Consider the following 24,719-nt stretch of genomic DNA (forward strand, 5'->3'; position numbering starts at 1 on the left):
ATCTGTATGTTAGGATCACAAAATTGCATAGATACACTCAGGAAACTCCAGAGACAAAAACTTTATTCAAACACTTTAAACAAACATAAGTCTCTTCCAGGAGTGGTCCAGGCTCTGTGACTACCCGGAGGGCACAACTCCATCTCTCAATCAAATGAACAGAAAATCTTCCTCTTCAAAGGGGAGAACCTTGGGAGTGGGAGCCCCAACAGGAAAAGAGGGTGCCTGGGAGAAGAGAGACAAGGCAGTAAGACAAAAGGACAGCTGTGATGCAGACTTTTAAATGTTTGAAGCCCCACACGAGATGCAGACCACGCGGCACGGCGGCAGCAGCAACCCTGCAGCTGATCCAGCAAATAGGAGATAAAAAACTATATTTGTCTCTCATTGAATCAATGTTTAAGAGGGGGTTTTGAAGGAGCTGCCACTTCCTCTTGGGGTTCACAACACATTTCTCCCCTCTTCTTCTCCTTCTTCGGCCAACAGTAGCCCAGTTTCTACCAACACCCTGTTGGCAAACAGTACTGGTGGTGGACATTGTTAACCCGGGCCTCGACTGATCCGGTATTGTTGTCTGCATATTGAGTTTGACACTCTTTTCACCTCCAAAACACTCTTGACATACTGTTCCTTCAGAATAATCCCTACCCAATTTCTCCTCCCATCCATACCATGATAGAACAATTTGAATCAACCTCTGATCCACCTGACCTTACTCCTCTTCCATTTTGTCTCTTGCATGCACAATGTGTCAACCTTCCTTCTCTCCATCATATCTGCTAACTGTCTCCCCTTTCCAGTCATTTTGCCAACATTCAAAGTTCCTACCCTCAATTCCACTCAATTCCTTACCTTCCTCCTCTCCTCTTGCATCCAGACATGTCTCCCCCCTCTTCTTTTCCTTCTTTGGCCAACAGCAGCCCAATTTCTGCCAGCACTGTTGGCTAACAGTACTGGTGGCGGTCATTGTTAACCCGGGGCTCGACCGATCCGGTATGGAAATTTGTATTGTTCTCTGCATATTGCTTTGGCAAAATTTTACACCGGATGCCTTTCCTGACGTAACCCTCCCCATTTATCTGGGTTTGGGACCAGCACGAAGAAACACACTGGCTTGTGTATCCCCTGTTGCTGGATTTAGGTTTTATCTCTTCCCATTATTAATAAAAAAATCACCAAGATGTTTCCTAGATAAAGACACACTGAGATGGCTGAAAACAGTGAATGAATGCTGTGGTACAAGAGTTGGTCTTTGTTGATTGGTTAGAGATTTCCACATGTGAAAGATATGGTGAATTGAACCCAGTAATGCAGAATAGACCATGTTCGTAAAGATGAATTTGAGGATCACTTTTGCATGATTATTCTGAAAAGACACTAAAGACTTCTGTAAGTCAGCCAGGTGCTGCAAACGTGATCCTCTTTGGAGAAGCATGGTGAACAGTAAGACCTGGGCGCCTCTGTGCAAATACCTAGTGGATTCCCTTTTAGTAGGAAAGACGTTATATAAGTCAGAAAGGCTGCTAAGTCAATGGTGGGCATCATTCAAAATAAAGTCTGATCTTGGCCGTTTGGCAGAATAACAAGAGAGGTAGTCAGTAAGAATACATTAAGGCGTTTTCTTTTTCAATGACATAGCCCTTTTCCTCAACTGTTGTATGGGATGCTAAAGGCCCTTTTTTAATTGGTTGATAAAGGATGATATTTGTACTATATATAGTGCCAGTGCTGTTATTTTGCCCCCTTAGGCAAGCTTACTGGCAACCGACTGTTCTGTAGCTAACCTGTGCGGCTGGGTTTTTCCTCCACTTTATGATCTGTGCCCTAGATGAATGACTAATTTGCCTTAATGGTGGCACCAGCTCTGACTGTACATCAACAAATACAGTATGTATGTAATATTAAGAACAAACACAAATAACTTGATACTATAATGCAGTTGCCTTGCAGTGGGTAAAAATGCACACCCCACTGACAGAAATATCTGCTGGAGGTACATTTGCTAAATGAAACTGGAAATTATTATCGTATTAAAAGAGTATGTGAGTCATTCAAATGGACTGGGAACCAAAGGTTGAATGTTGTTAATCAGGTAAAAACTAGAGGCAAAAAAAACTGAAAAGATTTGTTGTATTCAGACCTGCTAGTTACTATAAGTAATCTCGTGCAAATTTAATTATCACCAAAATGTTAGGTTTTAAAAAGGTCATCATGACTCAGGTGCTGGACATGAAGAGATTCAGATGAGTGGTGTACGCATTGTCTTTTTTTTTTGGTAATACAGGTATGGTCGTCTTCCCTTAGCTTTTTTCTACCATGCCTTTGATTAAGTGTTATGCTTGACTTTAGTATTGACTCCCTACTCTTCCTCTAAGTTGATCTGTATGAAAGATATTAGATCAGTGTTGTACTTTCCTGTCTGAACAAAGCACAAATGAGGGGGCGGGCATGAATTCCATGTCAAAACTCATAAAAAAGACCAGACATGCACTTTATTTATGTCTGGGCCCTAGTTTTGGCCAAACCATAGGTATCCTAACCCCAATCCAAATGGCAGATTTTGTCTTGCAGTGGTCCAGAAAAAATATTTATTTAATTATTATATAGATTAAAAAATATTAATTAAAAGGGCAAGGTATAAACAAAGGGTAAAATCAAAAAGCAGACAAATCAAAATCACTAAACAAAAACAGTACTTTAAAGAGAAAGCAGGATTTTGAACCCAGAGAGTCCATATAAACAAGTATAACAAAACCGAAAAAAAAATCAGGATTCCAAAAAAATACCGAAGCTTCACAAGAATAAAGAAAAAAGGTTGTTACACATGTAGAATAAAAGGCAAAAAAAAATGAGAAAAAATGTATCTTCTCTAAACTTAGCTTTTCATGTGAAACTTTAGTTGTTTCTATACTTAACCAAACTTTGCTTCTTATTCTGTATGCTTTAAATGTATGGTCCTATACATTCAATAAAGCACGTTGTGTTTCATGTTACTTGGCACGTAAGGCACAGTTTAAAACCATGTGCCCTAAACGCCTTACACATGGCAAGGTAGGTCACTAACTGAGTATAATGTATAGTCAGAGAGGCTAGAAATAGTTAAATTATACCAATTCAATTCAACTTATGGGGGTTGTAGAAACCTCCCATAGACTATGCACTAATATTTAGGCAAACATTTATATAACTTAAATAACTAGCACATGGCTGTTACAAAGACATTGAAACTTATCTTAATGCAAAATTGAAAAAAATGTAACAGATCATATTATATTAAGCAAATAAAATACGTTCAGAACAAAACTACAAACAAGCAATAATATATGAAAAAATATATTTAAAAATAACAAAAACATAAAAAAGCAATCAAGCATAATTTCAATACTTTTCAGTAACTTATCATCCTCATAGGTTATCCTTGCTTAGCTTAATCTAAGACTGATTTACCAGTCACATTTTCTGTAAGAGAGGCATTTGCTAAACCATTGGAAAAAAATAAAAGGCCTTACAAACTAGTTATGGTCTGATAACTCCAATCAAATCACCAACAGAACTGGTGATGAGGGACTGTTTTCTGTTTTGTGCTACAGGCATGGATTTTTGTGATGGTCAAATATTTAGCCTTTATTCTATTACTTGGTATTTTCCATTTTGATCTTGCACACGTTTTTGATTAAATAAAAGTGCTATACCACTTTTGAGTTCAGGCATTTTGTAAAGACAATACTGCAAGACAATTTGTTTCATCCAAGACAAGACAACTGTTGGTGTATATATACTTCATATTTTACAAATATATTCTTTTTAAAGCCTTAAATAATTTACATAAAAGCTCATTTTGAGTTTCAAAGCTTTGTATATCACAGAGCATAATTTTGTTTTAGGACCTGATATTAAGTAAAATTACAGAATTGCTGTTTAGTTAGGCTCAGTGTGTTAGTGTTTCTTACATTCATTTTTATTAATAAAACATACTTTTTCTGATTTGCCTGGAGTTCATTCTGTGTTCAAGGACACCCTAAAAGCAATCATTCAAACCTTTGGTTGACACATAAGACCCAGTGCAACTCCGGGTTCAAATAAAGGATTTTTACTCCATACAGCTAAAAAACAACAATTACTACGGCCAATTGTCAAGGAAAAAAAGACAAAACAAATATAAAAATTTGTGGAAGCCTCCCTGTATATTGTCTGGAACGATGCGTCAAAGAGTTGACTGAAAAAAAATGTAATTCTGTAATGATACATTCAACCATGCAACAGAGTTATGATGGATTTTTATACAGAAACAGCAGAACATTCATAATTGGAGGAAGTGGAAATGATGTAATCAAGCAGAGGAAGCAAAAGTAACATCACCATTGGGAGCTGGAAGTGATGTCATCAAAGTGGAGCTGGAAGTGATGTCATCATTGTGAGCCAGAAGTAACGTCATAGGAGTGAAGCTGGAAGTGATGTCATCTAGCTAGGACAGAAGTGGGAAAGAGAAGTTATTCTTCTGTTCTGTCGAAAAAGGGAAAAAGGCTTAAGTGCTTGTTTCCAATCCCCTATCTCTCGCACCTTCGTTCCCATTTGGACCCTTTGGCTGCCTCCCAAGCACACATGTGTGATACAATATACAGACTTAAATGCTCTCTCTCCTTCTCTTCTAAAGTGAGTTTCGCCTGCTGCTTCCCGAGTCTGACTCCATGTATGGCAGAGGGCTCCATCATGCTGGACCAGGGAGTACTTCTGTTGGCACATTGTGGCCTGTTGGAAGCACTTCTGTGTCATATGGAAACCAGGGAGGTCCTCCTCCCAGTAGTACCCTCTATTGCCACCCAAGGATTCCTACAGGGATGTGCTTCTGGATTACATTTCCCATATAGTCCTGTGGGTGTCCAAACTTGGAGTACTTGTGAGAAGCACTGCAACCTATTAATTTGGGGAATCAACTGCACTTGGCCTCCAGTTCTGACCAGTGGTGTTTTCATTTGAGAGCCATCTCAAGTGCTCTCTGGCACTTTTAATATTAGCCCTGAATTTTACTTGCACCATGTTCCAGTTAAATGTGTGTACAGTTGAACTTGTATGTACATATATCAGCAATTCTTAGGTCCTTCCTTCTGACAGCTTTGCAATGTTCTTATGTGTGTTGTAAATGTTTGTCCCACATATTTTTTTTCCTTGATGATGATACCTGGTAGGTTGTCGAAAGCTTAGGAATAAAAAAATATTTTATATGTGGTTAATTTTCTCCCTTTGTGGAATACTACCTACACATATATATGTACTGTATATATACAGTATATATAGTGTGGCATGGTGGTAAAGTGGTAGTGTTGCTGCTTTACAGTAAGGAGTCCTTGGTCCTCCATGGGTGGAGTGCGTATGTTCTCTCCATGACCATGTGGGTTTTCTCTGGGTGCTCCAGTTTCCTCCCATTGTCCAAAGACATACAGCTTACATGAGTTGGCTCTAGTGTATGTTTATCATGTGGGTTTATGTGTGTGTTCGCCATGCAATGGACTGACGCCCTGTACGGGGTTTATTCCTGCCTTGTACAGTAAGCTAGCTATGATAGGATTTAACACCCACAGTCTTGATTAAGTGGGTTAGAAAATAACATGACAGTTTATATATTAGCATTTTACTTTCTGCTGTAATACTTTTTGTGATTTTTAAAATTTGTTTTCTCCTGCTTTGAAGTATTGCAAAGAATATTTGTTAAAATATCTTACTTAGCCCATGTGAGGGGGGTGATTGTCTTGAAGACCAGAAAAATCTTTTGATCTCAAGTTTTCATGGAAAATGAAAATAAAAAAAATCATGATATAATACAAGCTAACAGTGACCAATCCTGTAAAATGGCAAATGATGTGAAAAACATTCAAGCTTTTGCACACAACATGTAAAAAACATGACTTTTTGACTAGTATAATGTAGTAATAGATACTCCTAGAAAACTCAGTGCACTTCATAAACAGGAAATGCAATTTACATGGGAGTGAGTTTTTGAAAGTTCATTCAAAAAGTTAATCCTCATAAATTGTGCTTGTTTTTATCAAAAATGCATGTGTTTTGTATGTTGGGAGGATACAACTTGATAACTGACATGTGAAATTATGTGACACGAGTAATGTAGACATTTCTTTATTTTACCATGGATATTTCTCATATTGTTCACTTTTCTAAAGCTTTGATCACCATTGGCTTCTATTACATCATAAACCTTTTTATCTCTGTTCACCATTAAAACATCACATTAAAAGCTTTCTCAATCATCACTACAAAACACATGAGGTAAGTAGCATATTAGAAAAATTTATTTTTTTTCTTTAAGTTGTCATATTTTTAAATGAGATAATTAATTTGTGAACAAAATTAACCATTTGTAGAGGTTGTAATAGCTAGGATATTCAAATATATCACTTTAAAACAAGTCAGGAAAATACCATAACTAGAACTGAGGATTGCAGTGATACATTGTTAGATCTTAAAACACTTCATTGGTTTCCAATTAAGTGAAATAAGAATTTAAAACTATTCTTCTTATGTGCAAAAGTAATTAAATTGTTTTTGGGCCTCTGTAACCTACTAATGCCTATACTCAGTGTACCTTGCGACCACAAGATGAAGGTCAGCTTAAAATTCCAGAAATAAATGAAGTTTTAAGGAAACACAGCCTTTAGCTATAGAACACCTAAGCTGAGGAATGACCTGCTTTCTAATATTAAGAAAGAAGCCCCATTGGTCACAGGTATTTAAATCATTTAGTCATTACTTTAGGACATCACACATTATTTCATTACAGCTGCTGCAGTACATATTGTTTTCTTATCCTGCTTGTCAATTAATTTTAGCAAATATTTGATTGACTGTTACTAAATCTTTCCCTTTTTTCTGTTTACAGCTTCCATGCTGGAACTTGGCTGGGTTTTAGATAAAATTGTCTCAAAAGGATGTATTTTCAAATGTGCTTTAATTAAAATTGTTGTTTTTGGCCTGAGGGACGATTCATTTTTGGATATGACTCATTTAGAGCAACTGGAATTTCAATGTGGAAAAAAAACAATCCTTATATATGTATAAGTTAATTTTAAAGTTGGGTGATTTTTGATTTTTGTTAATATAGTACTCTAATTCTTGTCAGAATGCTCAATTAGGATACATTACTTAATGCTCTTCACATAAGCTGCTCTCTCAACTGTGAAAATGTTGTTTCTTTGTGTCCAGAAGTTCAAAGCAGTAGTGCATAGTATAAAAAGAACACTGATAACCATTTTAATTCATTTTGGAAAGGTTTTTAAAGTTAGAAAAATATATTTTATAAATTAAATAAATAGTTTATTAATGTTTCTTTTGTAACTATTTTAAAATTAACCACTGTCATCTTGTAATAGGTGGGATAATGACTTCCTTTATCATATCCCTACTTGGTGTAAAATTTAGAGGAAAATGCATAGAATGAAAATGATACAGAACATTCCAAGTTAAGAAAAGATTGTTTTATTATATCAATTATTTTATACATATATTAAATAGGTCTTTTAAAACCATTAAATGTCCTTCAGAGTATAAGGGAGTAGAGACGCCATACTGAGTAAGGACAACATAGAACTCTTCCTAAAATACTGATTATAAAGCTGGTGTAAAGATAAAGGTTAGTTTGAAGTTACAGCATTAAAATCTTGTTTAAGATATCACCACACTGTATCAATATCCACTGTTCCATCTTTTTGCAAACTCGCAAAGTGCAACTTAGATTTGCAAAGTGATTTCAGTGTGTTATATATAGTTTATAAGAGAGCAAAAATATTTTTTGCTCGATTCACATCAGAGCTACAATACTCAGACTATAGCAAATTTTCATCATTTTTCATTTTCATTGTTATTTTTGTCATGAATTATAGTTAATAACACATAATCAAAAGCATGAAATAAGGAAAATAAACATGAAACAACCTATAAATTTAGAGTTGCAAATTGACCTAATGGTACATTTTTGTTGAGCCAAGACAGAATACTAGTTTATTCTGAGATTCACAATGGAGGAAATATGGAAACATGTCTACTTCACACAGTGAAGACAGTAACTGTCAAAGAAACAAATTTAATATTAAAAAGTATGATTTTAAATGGGAATCATATTTTACAAGCCTCATATTGGTATAAAACATTAATCCTTCTCAAAATGTGGGAGCAGTTAATTTGTTTTGTTTTTTTAAGTACTTATTGTACAGTACATCACTTAGAGTGTTACATAAAAACATGGATGTGTTTTAAAATTTAAAGTCATGATTTGAAATGTGAATCAAATTGACACAAATCATTCAAAGATGAAGCAAGTATTGCTAATTACATTTTGGTAACATTTTATTTTGAAAAAGTACTTGTTCAGTTATATTTTGTGGAGAAACATTAAGATATAACATTATGTGAAAAAACAATCAAAAACATTTTGAGACTTAAACATTTGAAGATTAAATATTCATTACTGTAACACATCTGTTAAAATTGTTGACTGTTTAAAATGTTGAAGCCATGCTAATTGCTAATCATAATAAACTGTTTGCTTCTCATATATATTTTTTATATTTTTAAGATTAAAATAACTAAAAGCATGATTAAACAGTCTTTATATCATGTGTTGCTATAAACATAATTACAAAAGTCTTAACAAAGCTGCTGTGTACTCCAACAGTACAAAATTTCGGATTAGGTTGCATGACAGACAGTGTTAAAGTACCTTGGTATAAATAAGTATTTTGATTTATTTTTCAATCGCATGGTAGCCCATTAAAAAGTGAGTGTAATAGCTGATAGGCGGGCTACTGGCATTACTCTGTAATATGTAATCTTGAAGGTTCATTCCTCACCATTGATGTTTTTATAGCATTATCCTGAACTAGTTACTTAACTGGGCTTTGTTCAAACTGATGGATTTGTTCAAGATGTATTTGTAAAAAATTATGTTGTAGTTCTAGACTTGTCAAATGCATTAGGATGGTGGGTATGGTAGAAAATCACTAAATACATTAAAGTCATTTGTTTCCTCCAATTTGTAAAAATATTTTTAAAATAATGAGAAAAAATTATTCATACTGTAACTGTTAGTACATCTGGTCTAGACACAGAAAGAGATCTTATTGAGTAGCTAGGGAAGCCCAAATAAAGTTAAGACTATTCCTAGTTCCTACGTGTAGATGGTACTATTTTCTATTTTCCAGAATGTTTTTAACTATTATGATTTCACTGCTATAATTAAGATGACCAGCGGAAAAAGAGGTTTTTATTTTAAAAAGTCTAAGACTTTCACACAACATTAGAATGCACTTTAAGAGAGGTAAGAAAACTAACAAGGTGACTGCTACTGCATATAAGCATATATAAAATATGCATGTATATGTGTATGTACTGTATTTTGTGCCATAGATTAGTGAAGTAAAATATGACACCTATTTCTGCATGTGCTCTCCCTGTAGATTTTACACTTTTATCCTCTATCTTGAAGAACTGCATGCAAAGTTGATTAATGGCTTCTAAATTGGCCAGGTAACAGTGAGCATAGGCAATTGCATGAAAATGCTTTGGGACTGACTGGCATGCCATCTAGGGTTTGTTTCCCACTGTGTGCTTACTTCAGCAGGCATAAGTTTTGGTTTCTCAGATATCATGGTAATTGATTCAGAAAAACAAATCTGTGTATGCCATACTGTATGTATATATTTGGACTAAAATAATAACAATGAGTGTTGCCAAGGATGGGCAGTGACATTACCACAAATAAAAAAGGACAATCATAGCTGGCAGGATTAAATAAACATTTGTTTAGATCACCATGATAAATCACTTTATCTTTTTAAAACCTAGTATTTATGCAGTCAGAAAATTGGCTCAGAAATAAACTTGAATCACGGTTGAAAGCCAAATTGTAAAGGATGGAAAATTAGTCCAGTGTTGAAAGCAGAGTTGATTTAGAGGCTCATTGAAAGCAGAGATGGGGTAGAGGTTCATTTGTGCAAGGATTATATACCATGGTCAGAAAGATGGGAGATAAGAGGGTGGTATTTGGAAGCTAGGCAAGTGGGAAAGCCATTCTATCAGGTAGACAGGAACAGCCTGTTAAGGAAGACCCAGACGGTGGCAGAAAAAGTGTTGCTTTGTCTATTTTTGTACTTTGAGTTTTGTCTTGTCTCTTTGTTTGCTTTTAAATTCAATAAATTAAAGTTAGCTTGCTGTTCGGTGTGTTTCATTAAACAAGATTAAATCATGCAGCAACAAAAACTTGCAGGAGATAAAGCACATGGATTAGTTGTGCAGGTTCATTCCCACTCGTGCAGCTTTGTCATTACAGTAAAGAAGCATGACAGTGATCATGATGGTATAATTTAATTTTTACAGTTTCCTGAGACACTCATTTTTCATGCTAAAGAAACAGCATGGTAAGAGAAGTTACAAGTTATTAAGCAGATTTTTTTCATTGTTTGGCTAGTGTTGCATTAACATAACTTTTTTAATTTACTTGATTTTGTCCATTAACCTTAAGTTAAATTGTTATTGCCTATCTCTTTTTTAATGCCTGCAGGTTTCATTGTAAAATCTTTCTTCTTTATGGATGCATATTTGTTCTGCGCTTTGTGGACATGTAAAAGAAAAGGTAACTGGAATGCATAAAGCATGGTTTCAATACTAAAAATGCCCATCTTACAAAAGTCTGAGGAATAAACAAGTAATTAGTGCAATTAACTCATCCTATTCTGGATGGTGACCAGGGTTTACCTATAACAAGGGAACACTTTCTGGACATACCCACACTGGCACTTCTCAGCTAATTTAGAAACACTAAACTTGCCCTGATGATTTTCATCCTTAGTCCTGTGTGTTTTTTCCTGTATAATTATTCCAGTGTATTTTTCCTTCATGCTTTTCTTGAGCAACAATTGGAATATCATTTACACTACTGTTTCCAGTTTTTGTCCTGGGTGTGAGGAAATTAGTAATTGCTCATTTTTAAAAATAGAATTAATGTGTGTGATTGTGGTTTTCTCAAACTATACAAAGAAAAGATAGTTCTGATATTCATAAGCAACTATTGTGAAAATTTGAGATCAATCTTCTTTTTTAATAAAAGTGCCTAATTTTAAATTAAGCATTATATAATTTATTATGAAATTTAGCATTTGTGAATATCAGCTTATACATATGTGGACAATGCTTGTAGATTTCCTTATGTATTTACAAATTTTTGACAGTGAGAGCACTGAAGGAGAGAGAAGAGCCAAGGGTATGTCATCACTACACTTGGTGCAAATAAAGGGAAAACAAATTTTGGAAGTGATTTTTTAATCTTATAATTTATTAGCAAAGCAGAAAAAACATAAACTTTCCAGTTGTCAAAGTTTAATAACATAGCATAAGACTTACAAAAAATAAATGTTGGACAGATTTTTTTTAAGAACTTATTAATTATTTTTTGAATAATATAAATTCCAATAGTTTTGTCTTAGATCAAAGAAGCAAACTGCACTATCCATTATCAACTGATATTTCTATAGAAAACATGGGTATTCATTTTTGCAGTCAACCAGATATTTAGAAGATTGTATGGAAAAGACTTGATCAAAAATAGTCAATACATTGATGATATGGTACACATTACTGATCTGTTACTATCTATATAAATCATTACAATGTGTATTACCTTTACTGAATGAATTATAGAATATTTACTGGTTTAAGAATAACTAGAGCAAAACATATAGTTCCCAATGAATACCTTTCCACATCAACATCAATTGGAACAGTTTTCTTTAATTATTCTAAAATAATTAAAATAAAAATGAAATTAATAACATGCTATATCTTGCAGAAAATTCCTATATATCAACAAAAAAAAACTAAATACAACTATGATTTTTATTTATAATGCAAAAATGACACACATAAAGAGAACACCTATAAAGGACAGCAACATGGCACCAACTTTCAGCTGTATTACTCGGTTGCATAGATATACAGTACATACACTGAGAGCATGGAAGGAGTTGGAAACTGCTCCTATTTGGATAGCTATGGAAAAAGACATCTGGCTCAAGCTTCCCTCTGTATGCAGTTTTAAATGCTGCTTATTGAACATTCGATCGCTTGGCAGTAAAGCTGTTTTTGTAAATGATATTATATTAAATGCAAAATCTGATCTATGTCTTCTCACTGAAACCTAAATGTGACACTGTTCCCCTAACTGAGGCGTCACCAGATGGATACTCGTTCCTTCATAAGTCTACAGATTCTGGTCGAGGAGGAGGCCTTGGAATAATTCATTGTAACAAAATGCAAATCACGTCTAAAAATTTAGGCGACTTTACATCCTTTGAGGTGTTCATTTTAAATATTAAAACAGATTCCAACACAATTATAGTGCTAGTCTACAGACCACCAGGGCCATATTCATTGTTCATGACTGAATTTAGCAACCTTTTATCTGATTTGACTATAAATTATGATCACGTAGTACTGAAGAGGGATTTTAATGTACACATTGATGTGTAAACTGACACTTTTAGCAAATGTTTTACTTATTTGTTAAATTCAGTAGGATTTTGTCAGAATGTCAAAGGTCCAACTCATAATCATAACCATACATTAGATTTAATTATAACTTACAAAGTTGAAATTCAAAATTTAAATGTTACTCCATTAAATGAAGTTAATTCCAATCACTACTTAATTACATTTGATTTAGTCCTGCTCTTGCCAAAACACTCACAGATTAAAACAAAGGCAGTGCGACATATAGATTATAATTCTGTTTCAAAATTTATAGATTCTTTGAGTAAGTTGAGTGTAATTGTGGAAAATCATTTAGATCAGTTAACATCAAATGTAAACCTGGAAAACAATTTAGATTAGCTAACATCACATTATAATGTGACCTTGAGAGATGCTCTGGACATAGTGGCTCCCCTTAAAACAAAAGTGATCAAAGCGCATAGAAACTCTCCCTGGTTTAATGAAAATACTCAAGCTCTTAAATTAGAGTGTCGAAAACTGGAGAACAACAAAGCTACATGTCTTTCAAATTGCATGGACAGAGAGTGTTAAAAAATATAAAAACGCTCACTTTAAATCTACAATAATAGATAGCAATGATAAAAATCCTCAGGTACTGTTTAGAACAGTGGCTAAATTAACAAATTGAAATTCAGATCTACAGTGCAAAATACCAACACATATTAGCAGTACAGACTTTATGAACTTCTTCAATGAGAAAATTAAAAATATAAGATCCCAGATCTCAGCATCACAGTACAAAACAAATATTAGCTTAGCAGACCCTGTCTCACATTGCATTCAGCACTTTAGTAATTTTAATTCTGTAGCTGAGCAGGAAGTCTTAACTTTAATTTCTAAAATGAAGCCCACTACTTGTTCCCTAGATCCAGTGCCAACAAAACTAGTAAAAAGTTCAATTGATGTTCTTGCAGCGCCTATTCTAAACATTATCAGTAGTTCATTACTGCATGGCACAGTACCTGATGCACTAAAAGTGTCAGTCATTAAACCATTACTTAAAAAGTCAGACCTAGAACCACACATACTAAATAATTATAGACCTATTTCAAATGTACCCTTTCTCTCTAAAATACTAGAAAAAGCAGTTACCAATATTCCAATATATAAAGAAATGTGTTGACAGTACTCCATCATTATACACAGAAGTGAGATATGGTGTCCCTCAGGGCTCAGTACAGGGACCTTTACTGTTTTCACTTTACATGCTTCCACTATGATCTATCATTAGGAAACATAATGTTAATTTTCACTCATATGCAGATGACCCCCAGTTATACCTTTCAGATCAAATGAAGTTTCTCCGATATTGTCTAATTAGTTGTGTTAGTGAATCAAACGAGTGGAAGGATGAGAACTACTTGTCTTTAAACACAGATAAAATAGAGATGTTAATTGTTGGAGGGAATGACGCTGATCACAACAATATTCTGTCATCATTTAACTCAGTTGGATTCACCATTAATTTTACTGAATCAGCCCGCAATCTAGGAGTTATCTTTGACTCTAGCATGTCATTTAAAGCGCATATTACAAAGTTGTCCAAATCATGTTTCTTCAAATTTAAAAATGTTGGGAAATTAAGGATTTTTCTAAATAAACAGAATTCTGAGAAATTAATTCATGCCTTTATTTCTAGTAGGATTGACTACTGCAATGCGATGTTCATTGGATGTTCAAACTGTTCTTTATACAGCCTCCGATTAATCCAAAATGCTGCTGCAAGAATTATTACAAGAACAAGAAAACACGAACACATAACTCCAGTTCTTAAATCCTTACACTGGCTCCTGGTTTAGGGCAGATTTCAAAATTCTCCTTTTAACATATAAAGCATTAAATGGCCAAAGTCTGGCTTACTTGTCTGTACTTATCATGACTTACAAACCAGACCACACATTAAGATCTCAAGATGCCGGTCTGCTTATGATTCCAAGAATTAATACAATAACAGTGGGAGGTTGAGCTTTTAGTTACAGGGCCCCTAAACTGTGGAATGGTCTGCCTGCTACCATAAGAGGTGCCCCTTCGGTCTCAGCTTTTAAAACAAGACTCACTACTTCAGTTTAGCATATCTTGACTAGAGCTCCTTATTAACTGTATAGACTGCATCTCTGTTGTTAGTCATTAGCACTAAAACATAAGTAACATGTTAGTTATAATTTGATGCTAACCCTCACCTATTCTGTTTCTCTTCTCTGTACTCAAATGTGGCACTTGGTGCCACAGCCCACCTGCCAAGTTGTTTTGCCTGCCTAAGGTAAAGTCATCTCTGATGGAGGATTGCAGGAATTGTGGGAAAGAGGGGTCCTTTCATTGGATTAGCTCTATTTCAGCTGTGGAATGACCAAATGGGGGAGGCATCTTGATGAATTAGGTCTCCAGGACTCTAAACAAATCCAAATCGTATTATGTGATATCATCTACTGTTAAATTGTAGTCCATACTTCTAAAATTTGTATGTTTATACTGCATTGAGGATTTGTTCTGTTCTGTGTGTTGTACTGTATTGTATTGACCCCCTTTTATTTGACACAAACTGCACACCCAACCTACCTGGAAAGGGGTCTCTCTTTGAACTGCATTTCCCAAGGTTTCTTCCATTTTTTCTCTACAAGGGTTTTTTTTGGGAGTTTTTTCTTGTCTTCTTAGAGAATCAATGCTGGGGGGGATTGTCAAGAGGCAGGGCCTGTTAAAGCCCATTGCGGCACTTCTTGTGTGATTTTGGGCTATACAAAAAATAAATTGTATTGTATTGTATTGTTTACTCTATACCTCTATCATTATAATTATCACCAATTAATCAATTGTTTGGTGGTCCGTCACTTACTTTAAATATAGTAATAATGCACAAGATACTTTGAGTCAGGATGTTACTTTCAGTTGCTTCCTTGTACAGCAACCACTCATTACAACATCTATTAACTTGTATAGTATTTTGAGAAAACATTTGCCTTAAAAACAATTCTTCAATAACATTTTTCTTTTACTATATGCAAGTTAGAGACTTTCCTACCCAAATTTCTGAATATTACCTCAGTTTCTATAACGTAAATTGCAGTATTATCTAGTTACAATAATGACATGGACAGTGTAGCAGCGTTTTCCCAAAATTACCAAAGTTCAGCAGCTTCAACTCAAAAAAATGGGATTCAACAAAAGCCTGACACGCAGAAATGATTCCACAGACAAAATATCTTCGTTTTTGAAAGTTTAGTTAAGTTGTGAAGTAAAACAGTTCACACAAAAAGGAAAATTAAAATAGCAAAAAAGAAAAAAAATAATACTAAGAAAAGTTCAGTTCTAAGCTTAATCTTGTTACTTCTCAAATCGTTACTATTTACTTAACATTTCTGAACCATTTCAAAATGGTCAGAAAACTGTATGCTTATCCCATTTTTATTATCACACTGTTTCTCAGTTACAGTAAGAAGGTTCTATCTCTTGCTAACTTATAGGGGGAAAAGACTATACTATGAGTTATAACTATGAAAGAAATTTATATTCTATTCAAATTAAGCAAACATTAATATGAGTTTAACTCAAAACTTTAACTTTCTAAGATTGGCTCTTACAGACAGCATCTCCTGACTCTACACATTTCACAAAATGAACCCCTACATGATCTAAACATTAGGAATGGCATTTTAAAATTACAATTAATGAATTGAACTCGGCCATGAACAAGATGGACTCCTTGTCAATCTGTATGAAACATGATGTAATTCAAACAAAATCACTCACATTTATCCAAAGTACATATGGGGCGAGACCAAAATTGTAAACAAAGTCATCAATTAAACTGGACATATATTAAAGAAAAAATGTTGTCCTCAACAGGGACCTCTTTGAGAATTTAAATAATCAATCAAACCAAATAACCACATTTCCAGTTTATCTCTTCCACACCTTATACTGAGATCTTACAGGAAAAAAAAATCTTTGCTTTCATCTTTCTCAATGATAAAAATCACAACACAACCTTACATTACTCAGGGGAAGAAGGGCATATTTTCTATATATGGAGTTTTTTTTCCCTCAGTCTCACAAGATTTCTTTAATATTACCCTAAAATGAACATATTGGGTTTTCTGATCGTACAGTTGCCTGGGATAGGTAAGGGCAGTTGATACAAAACATGAACGTATGCAAATTAGTATGAATGTATCGATCATTTTTTTGGTAACTTTTTATATTGTTTTGTTTTGTAATATCATTTTACAAAATCTATTTAAGATGGAATATGATGATTTCTAATATACAGTTGTAAATGGCAATAAATACTGTATGTAAAGGCTATCATCATTTTTTATAATGCAATTGAAATAATGAAAGATTCTTGGTTATGCTGAAAGATGCCTTGGAAGAGTTTAAGGAAATGTGTAAGGACTAAGTACTTCCCTAAGTTGCTCAGTTACCAGTGTTTGAAGTTCACAGTCAGTCATTGCTCCACAGTATACTGTATAACATGGCTCACAAACAAAGAAGGTCTAATTGATGGCATATATATTCAAATTATAACCTCCATTGACAAGTCCAAAACACTCATTGGTAAAAAAGCATATCCTTCCCGAAATGTGCAAATCAACTGAAACAGAAAATTTGATACAAGGAATGATGTGGCCAAGTTTTCAGAAGCCATACAAAATGCAGTAATATGGGCAAAATGTAATGTTAAGCGCATGAAAGAAGAAGGTAGTTTTCATGGACTATTGTGGATGGAAGTTAGCAGGTATCATCTGCTTACCAGCAGAAATTCACCTGACCAATATAGTGGAGCATTTTTAAAAACTGCAAAAAACCCATTATTTTAATAGGACTTTCTTATAGCTTCAAGTTAGTCAATCAATCAATCAACATTTATTTATATAGCACATATTCATACAAAAAAATGTAGCTCAAAGTGCTTTACAAAATGAATAGAGAAATAGAAGACACAATAAAAGATAAACATAAGTCAACATTAATTAACATAGAATAAGAGTAAGGTCCGATGGCCAGGGTGGACAGAAAAACAAAAACTCCAAAGGCTGGAGAAAAAAATAAAATCTGTAGGGGTTCCAGACCAAGAGACCGCCCAGTCCCCTCTGGGCAATCTACCTAACATAAGTCAAACAGTCCTCTTTGTATTTAGGGTTTTCATGGAAGGACCTGATGATGATGGTCACGTAGACATCTGGCTTTCAGTCCATCAATGTTGGTGCATCATGATGCTTTGAGTAGGTGGTGGTGGCGCAGGCCGCCACCACAAAGAAACCGGAAAAAGAAACAGAAGAGAGAGTAGGGGTCAGTATGGATTTTGGAGCCACTGTGAATAGTTATTATGAAGAATTGAACATACAGAGTATCAGTATTAAGTTAAAGTGAAGTTATAAAAAGGCCAGTTTTAAAGTGCTCTACTGTATTTGCCTGGCGAATTCCTATTGGTAGGCTATTCCAGATTTTGGGTGCATAACGGCAGAAGGCCGCCTCACCACTTCTTTTAAGTTTAGCTTTTGGAATTATAAGGAGACACTCATTTGAAGATCTAAGGTTACGATTTGGAATATAACGCGTCAGGCATTCCGATATATAAGATGGAGCGAGATTATTTAAGGCTTTATAAACCATAAGCAGTATTTTAAAGTCAATCCTGAATGACACAGGCAACCAGTGTAGTGACATCAAAACTGGAGAAATGTGTTCGGATTTTCTTTTCCCAGTTAGGATTCTAGCAGCTGCATTCTGCACTCGTTGCAAATGATTTATGTCTTTTTTGGGTAGTCCTGAGAGGAGTGCGTTACAGTAATCTAGTCTACTGAAAACAAAAGCGTGAATTAATTTCTCCGCATCTTTCAATGATATAAGAGGTTAGTGTAACCCAGATATTCTGTTTATGCATTTAATTATCATTTTTATCAATGCTCAGCGATCCGTACTAACCCCTACTTTCTCTGCTGTTCTTTTTCAAGTTTTCTGTGGTGGTGATCTGTGCCACCACTACCTGATCAAGTCCTTACATTCAAGGATCAAAGGCCAGATGTCCACATGACCGTCATCATCTAATTCTTCCACGTAAAGTCTCAAAACCATGAGGACTGATTTAGATCATTTATGTTAGGTAGAATGCCCAGTGGGGGCTTGGCGGTCTTGTGGCCTCGGAACCCCTGCAGCTTTTGTGTTTTTTTTTTCCAGCCCTCTGGATTTTTTTTTTGTTTTTTTTCTGTCCTCCTGGCCATCGGACCGTACTTTATTCTGTTACTAAGTACTGCCTGATGTCATTTTTATATTTTTCTTTTTTCTTTCTTCATCTTGTAAAGCACTTTGAGCTACATAATTTGTATGAAAATGTACTATATAAATAAATGTTGTTGTTGTTATTCTCTATCTCTACTTGTTGATGCTTTACTCATCCTTGGCAGAAGAGACAGATACACTATGGGCCTTGCATGCACAAGAAAAATCATTGAGAGTCACTTCAGAGCTTTCCATCACTCAGATATTGCCCTACAGTATTCTTCCAAAAAAACGTATGATGGCACTGCAACAGTCTGTCCAATTTTTCCCTTTGGCTACATGCCAAGTAATCAGACTATCACATTTCCCCATAGTGTTGCCTTTGTGACATTGCCCTTCATCCACACAATTCTAACAATGCTTTGCAGGTGTCAACAGTTTTATCAGAATTTTTCTGTATACATGATAGACTAATTATAAAGTATTGCCAAAAGGATATCTTTGAATAACTGAACAATGGTGTTGCTATGATGATTAAAAAGCATATATGATAATTTAAAGCAAATTTACATTTTATATAATATGTACAAATTGTGGACTATATCTACAGCATTTTAATTATTTTCATAATTGTATAATAAGAAAAAAAATGTAAATTCATTCAATAAAAGTGCAGTCCTTTTAAAATTATGATCATTTATAAATCTCTTATTTTTAAGAATTTTTTTATATTCAAACACAGCATATTCAGCTATTTTGTCAATGCCCATTATATGTGTGAAGTCTGATGTCCCTCCTCAAACATGTATTGATTTAATTGAGAACTCTGATTGGACCTGCATTGTAAGAGTGAGTATAGGTATGCATGAGTGTGTCACATTCAAAATTGACCCTCACCTTGTGAAGAGTACTGCCAGAGATATAGTCTGGATGCCAATAAGCTCATAAACCTATTTGCCCATGTAATATAAAAAGCAGGTTCACAAAATAGATGGATGAACAAAACATACAGTACATGTTTAGCCTTGATCAGCCTATGTTTATCAAAAGGCATCATTATTTTACAAGTTTTAACAGGCATTTATACAGTGAACCTGGTTTCAAAAAGGCAGCTTAAGAAACCAAAATAATATATGTTAAAAGTAAACTACATTATAAAACACAAATTCTTTGCTTTAAAAACACATTAAATTTTATATCACTATATTACAATTTACTATACACATATTTTTCTCTTAATAGACAATTGTTTTATCAGAAATCATATTATTTTGTGAATAGAGCACTGGTTTTCATTAAAATGGGCTCTAATGACCAATCAGCCACACAGCTTGAGAACTCACTAAAATGCATGATCATGTCACACACAGACATAGCACAATTTTAATGGGTCATTGGCAACTTTAGTTGGGTCTCAAAGCACTAGATGCAAGGAATGTCGAAAGAAGTAGAGGTTGAGGTGGTGTAAGAATGACAGGGGAGAGAGGATATAAAGGATGATGAAGAAGAAGAAGAAGAACAACAACAACACAACGAAAGAAAGAAAGAAAGAAAGAAAGAAAGAAAGAAAGAAAGAAAGAAAGAAAGAAAGAAAGAAAGAAAGAAAGAAAAAGGAATGATCTCAAATTAGATTCTTTCTGCTTTAATAGACAATGTTCTTTCATGATTTAACTATGAGGGACCCTGCATAACGTATCCACATTTGCAATATGGCCTAAATTATTTGAACATTCAGAAAAGAAAACATGTAATTGTCTGTACATGTTTGAATTTATCACATTCATTTTCCAATCTACAATACTGTGGGAAACCAGACAAAACCTTTCCAGCAGCCGTTACTCTAATGTACTGCACACCATATCAATATTATTTATAGTAACTTCAGTATGTTAATCATACTGGAGTCCAGTTCATTAAAGTAGGAAATCAGTACCAATCTATTACAAATAATGCACGTATAACATACTTTAAGAATTAAAATTAAGACTGGCAGTTTTGCTTTTTTATAACACTAATATTTACTATACAGTAGAGTGCTTGAAAGGAGTATCATTGTAAAATCACCATCGTCTGTTAATGTTTTTTTTTTCCAATTTACATATTTTAGCAAAGCAGATATATGACCATTGAAAACCAGTAACTTTTATCTATTTAATGTTGTTCTGCAAACAATGCCATTATGACTTTTTAGGATACAATAACAAATCACTAATGACATTTAAAAATTGCAAAGAACAGACTAATTAAGTTTCTCAGCTGGCAATGTGATTAAAGAAATTGAAAATGGTTAACATAAACATATTTTGTCCTTTTCAAAGAAACATTGATTAAGTAAAAGTGCTAAGATACTAATAGGAAAAGTTAGGATACTATAAGCATGAATACAGAATTCGGTGTACTATTACATTCCTGTACAACTCTCATCACATCATGATAAACACCATAGCCTGATTTGTTACGCTCTAATTCAGAAACTCCAACAATAGCAGTTTTATGTTTTTAAAGAATATTTCAGCTTTACTCAAATGCCATGCCAAGAGATGTATTAATAAGGCAGGATTGAGCCTAAAAAAGTGGAAAAAAGAGGATGAAACATCATTGGAGAGTGAGCCACTATGTAATGTGACAGCATGGAGTCCTCCACTATAATGCCACTTTTGGCCCTTATAACTCTACCTTTTCTCTTTTCTCGACAATCTCCAGAAAAAAAACTACTTAAGCACCAAGGTAGACTGGAGCAGCTCATTTATGCTGTAATGTTGAATAAAGTCATTTTCCATTACACTGCTGTTTTCTGAAACTTGTTTCTTCACAAGCAACAAGTTACCATCTGTGCCTTTCTTCATATCCTTTTCTCAGAAATCCACAGAAGAAATTTTCTCAGCATGGCAGAGGAAGGTATATGGCAGACATTTTTATTAGAGTGAGTAAATCTTGTAGAGATGATGGCTTGCCATGATGTAGACGAAAAGTACTGCCATGGTTGGATAAGACATACCAGGTCATGCTTCCTTGCCCTGCAAGGGACAATATTGGCAGCAAAACTGAAATAAACCCTGTAACATGATTCAGCTTAGAGGCAGGGTGCAAAATGATTTTTCCATCATTATAATATTTGCACCATAAATATTGCCAGGTGTTTTTGAATTTATAACTGTAATTTGGATTTGGCACTTGTGTTTTTTCATAGAAAGGAAGGTTTGAGTATTTTCATTATGATTCGTAGAACACAGTATGTGTAGCATATCCAAGAAAACGTATTTGTATTGGTGTTTTTTAACTGATCTTAGAATTACTTAGTATGTGCTATGTAGTGTGTGTTTATTGAATGTTGTGTGCTTTTTAAAAAAAAAATTACAATTTTTTGGTTAGAATTTTCATTTTTTAAACATTTCCTGTTTTTCTAGTTGAACCTGAGTTTTATTTAAGTTTATGGCTTGGTGGTCAATTGTGACAATATTTTCTTAGCATTTAAAACTGACATAGGAATAGACATTGCAACAGTGGTCATTTCTATTGCCATACTTAAATAGTAACATACTTCGATTGCAAACAATTTGTATGTTTTCCCTTTGTTGTTATTTTTAAATGTGTATAATTAATTGGTTACTCTCACATTCACTCACACTTGGCTAATTTAATATATGGATACTTATACTTGAATCAGCCTGGTGTCTTAACCAGGGATGATTTTTGCCTTACATCCAAGGTGAGAGATAAAATACAAATGGATGTACAAATTTTGTAATAGTCACACACAAGGATGTTATGTAATATACTAGACATTAAGCCCGCTGCAATAACGGGCGCTAGAACAGTAGTGCACAAACATTAGTAGGAACAGTCTATATTAAATGGCAAGGGACCTTGTATGTGGTTGTAATATGCGTCACTGTATTGCGTGCCTTTACTTTTCTCTCGCAGTAATACTGGTTTGTATTTCCATATAATGCCTGTAATTTTCTCTGACAGTAATACAGTGGAACCTTGGTTCACGACCAACCGAAGTAATTTCCCCCATAGGATTGTATGTAAATACAATTAATCCGTTCCAGACCGTACGAACTGTATGTAAATATATATTTTTTAAGTTTTTAAGCACAAATATAGTTAATTACACCATAGAATGCACAGCGTAATAGTAAACTAAATGTAAAAACATTGAATAACACTGAGAAAACTTTGAACAACAGAGAAAACTAACACTGCAGGAGCTTGCGCTATAGCGCAATGAACCGCTCGCTAAAAACACTTTTTTTAATGAGTTTTAAGCACATGGAAAAAAATGAACATTTGAAAAATCTGTAATTTAATAAACAACCAAGAAAAGTAACTGCAACAATGCACACACGCCTGGGTGTGTGTGTGTCTCTCGCATGCTTGTGTGTGTGTGTGTCTCTCTCTCTCTGCACAGGGAGAGAGAACATGTGCGGCCCCGCGCATGCACACTTCACCAGAAGACACACACACGGACACCTGGACGCACACAGGGGTTTTATTAAAGAGGATTATATGGAAATTGCGTTTTATTTGTAAAAATTATATCATTGTTTTACCAGAGCTTTTTGAATATGCTATGAAAGGTGCTATATGAAGATGAGTTATTTTCTTTTGTATATTACTCTTGGAAAAGGTCAAGCTTAAAAACAGTCTATCTATCTATCTATCTATCTATCTATCTATCTATCTATCTATCTATCTATCTATACCTTACATAAAGGTTTGTTAAATTAAAAATATCAGCTTAATGGAGTAGACTTTTGACAAGATTCTACTTTATAGACTGAATAAGAACTTAACTTTCTCCACTTATTGCTTGAGATGGAGAGCTTAAAGATGATTCAATTAAAAACTGTATTTTTGTTTTTTCAATTAAAATAAAATGTTGGACTTTAAAAGTTTAAAAAGGGAAAGGATAAGAAGTTGTTCTGTACAAATTTGTCCAGTTTCAGCAAAAGGAAATGATTAGCTCTATTGTTTTGCAAATATAGCAAGTTGCTCTATCTATTGTGTATGTGTGTGTGTGAGTTTCCCCACATACTCAGGTTTCCTCTTACATCCCAAAGTCATGTGTTTTGAAATTGCCTGGTGTCTTATCCAGTGATGATTCCTACCTTGCACCCAAGGTGAGTGATAAAAAATGGATAGATGTATAAATTGTGTAAAATGCATTTTGTTTTGAGGATTATATCATTGTTATGGAAACTATTTTATTTGTATAAGCAAAGAACTGTTGTTTTACCAAGGCTTTGGTGGACAATCTATCTATCTATCTATCTATCTATCTATCTATCTATCTATATTATTGACAAGATTTTACATTATGAGAATTTAACGTTCTGCACTTATTGCTGTAAGTGAAAGCTTAGACGTTAATGATACGTTTACGGTTTTTCGTTTAGAATGAAACTTTGGGCTCTGAAGGTCCCCATGAAAGAATAAAACACTTGAAGGTGCTTGGTACTGTCTTGTCCAATTCCAGGGAAAGTTAATGCTCACTGTTAAGTATATGGGTAAACATCAAGGCTACACCGTTTTTAAATGTTTGAAATTTAATTTACGTTACCTCATTATACAGAAACAAATGGTATAACACATTTTGAGTGCAACGATGTACAGTGTAAACATACTATTTCATGTTCATGAAATTGTTCGAAAAATAACATACATTTTGATTTTCGTGTTCGACTTTAAGTTGATCTACAAAAAGCGCTGAACCGAATAACTACGTTTGAGACGTGTCTGTATAATGTCTTTGCATACTATACTAAGTAAAGTTATTTGTCTTACACTGTCCTACCTTCCGTATCGCTTGGTACCAACTCTCTCTAGGTGTGCCGAAGCCGCATTCCTGTGGGCTACAGCGTTATGTGCTTTGGCGGAGTGATCCCTGTGTCTCCGAGGCGGTGCTCTGCTCGCTGGAAGGCGGCGGGGTCGGAAGGAGCAGAGAG

General features: G+C 34.4%; 1 long non-coding RNA gene across 1 annotated transcript; it reads right to left on the minus strand.

Annotated features, from left to right (window-relative positions):
- Nucleotides 1-46: 46 nt before the first annotated feature.
- Nucleotides 47-24,697, minus strand: LOC120529522. Its single transcript, XR_005633769.1, has 3 exons — nt 24,569-24,697; nt 4,360-4,465; nt 47-225 (listed from the first exon to the last, which is right to left on the minus strand). It is a non-coding gene; the product is annotated as an uncharacterized LOC120529522 (long non-coding RNA).
- Between the last annotated feature and the right edge of the window lie 22 nt (nt 24,698-24,719).

Source organism: Polypterus senegalus, chromosome 5, assembly GCF_016835505.1.
Source record: "Polypterus senegalus isolate Bchr_013 chromosome 5, ASM1683550v1, whole genome shotgun sequence".
Classification (NCBI taxonomy): Eukaryota; Metazoa; Chordata; class Cladistia; order Polypteriformes; family Polypteridae; genus Polypterus; species Polypterus senegalus.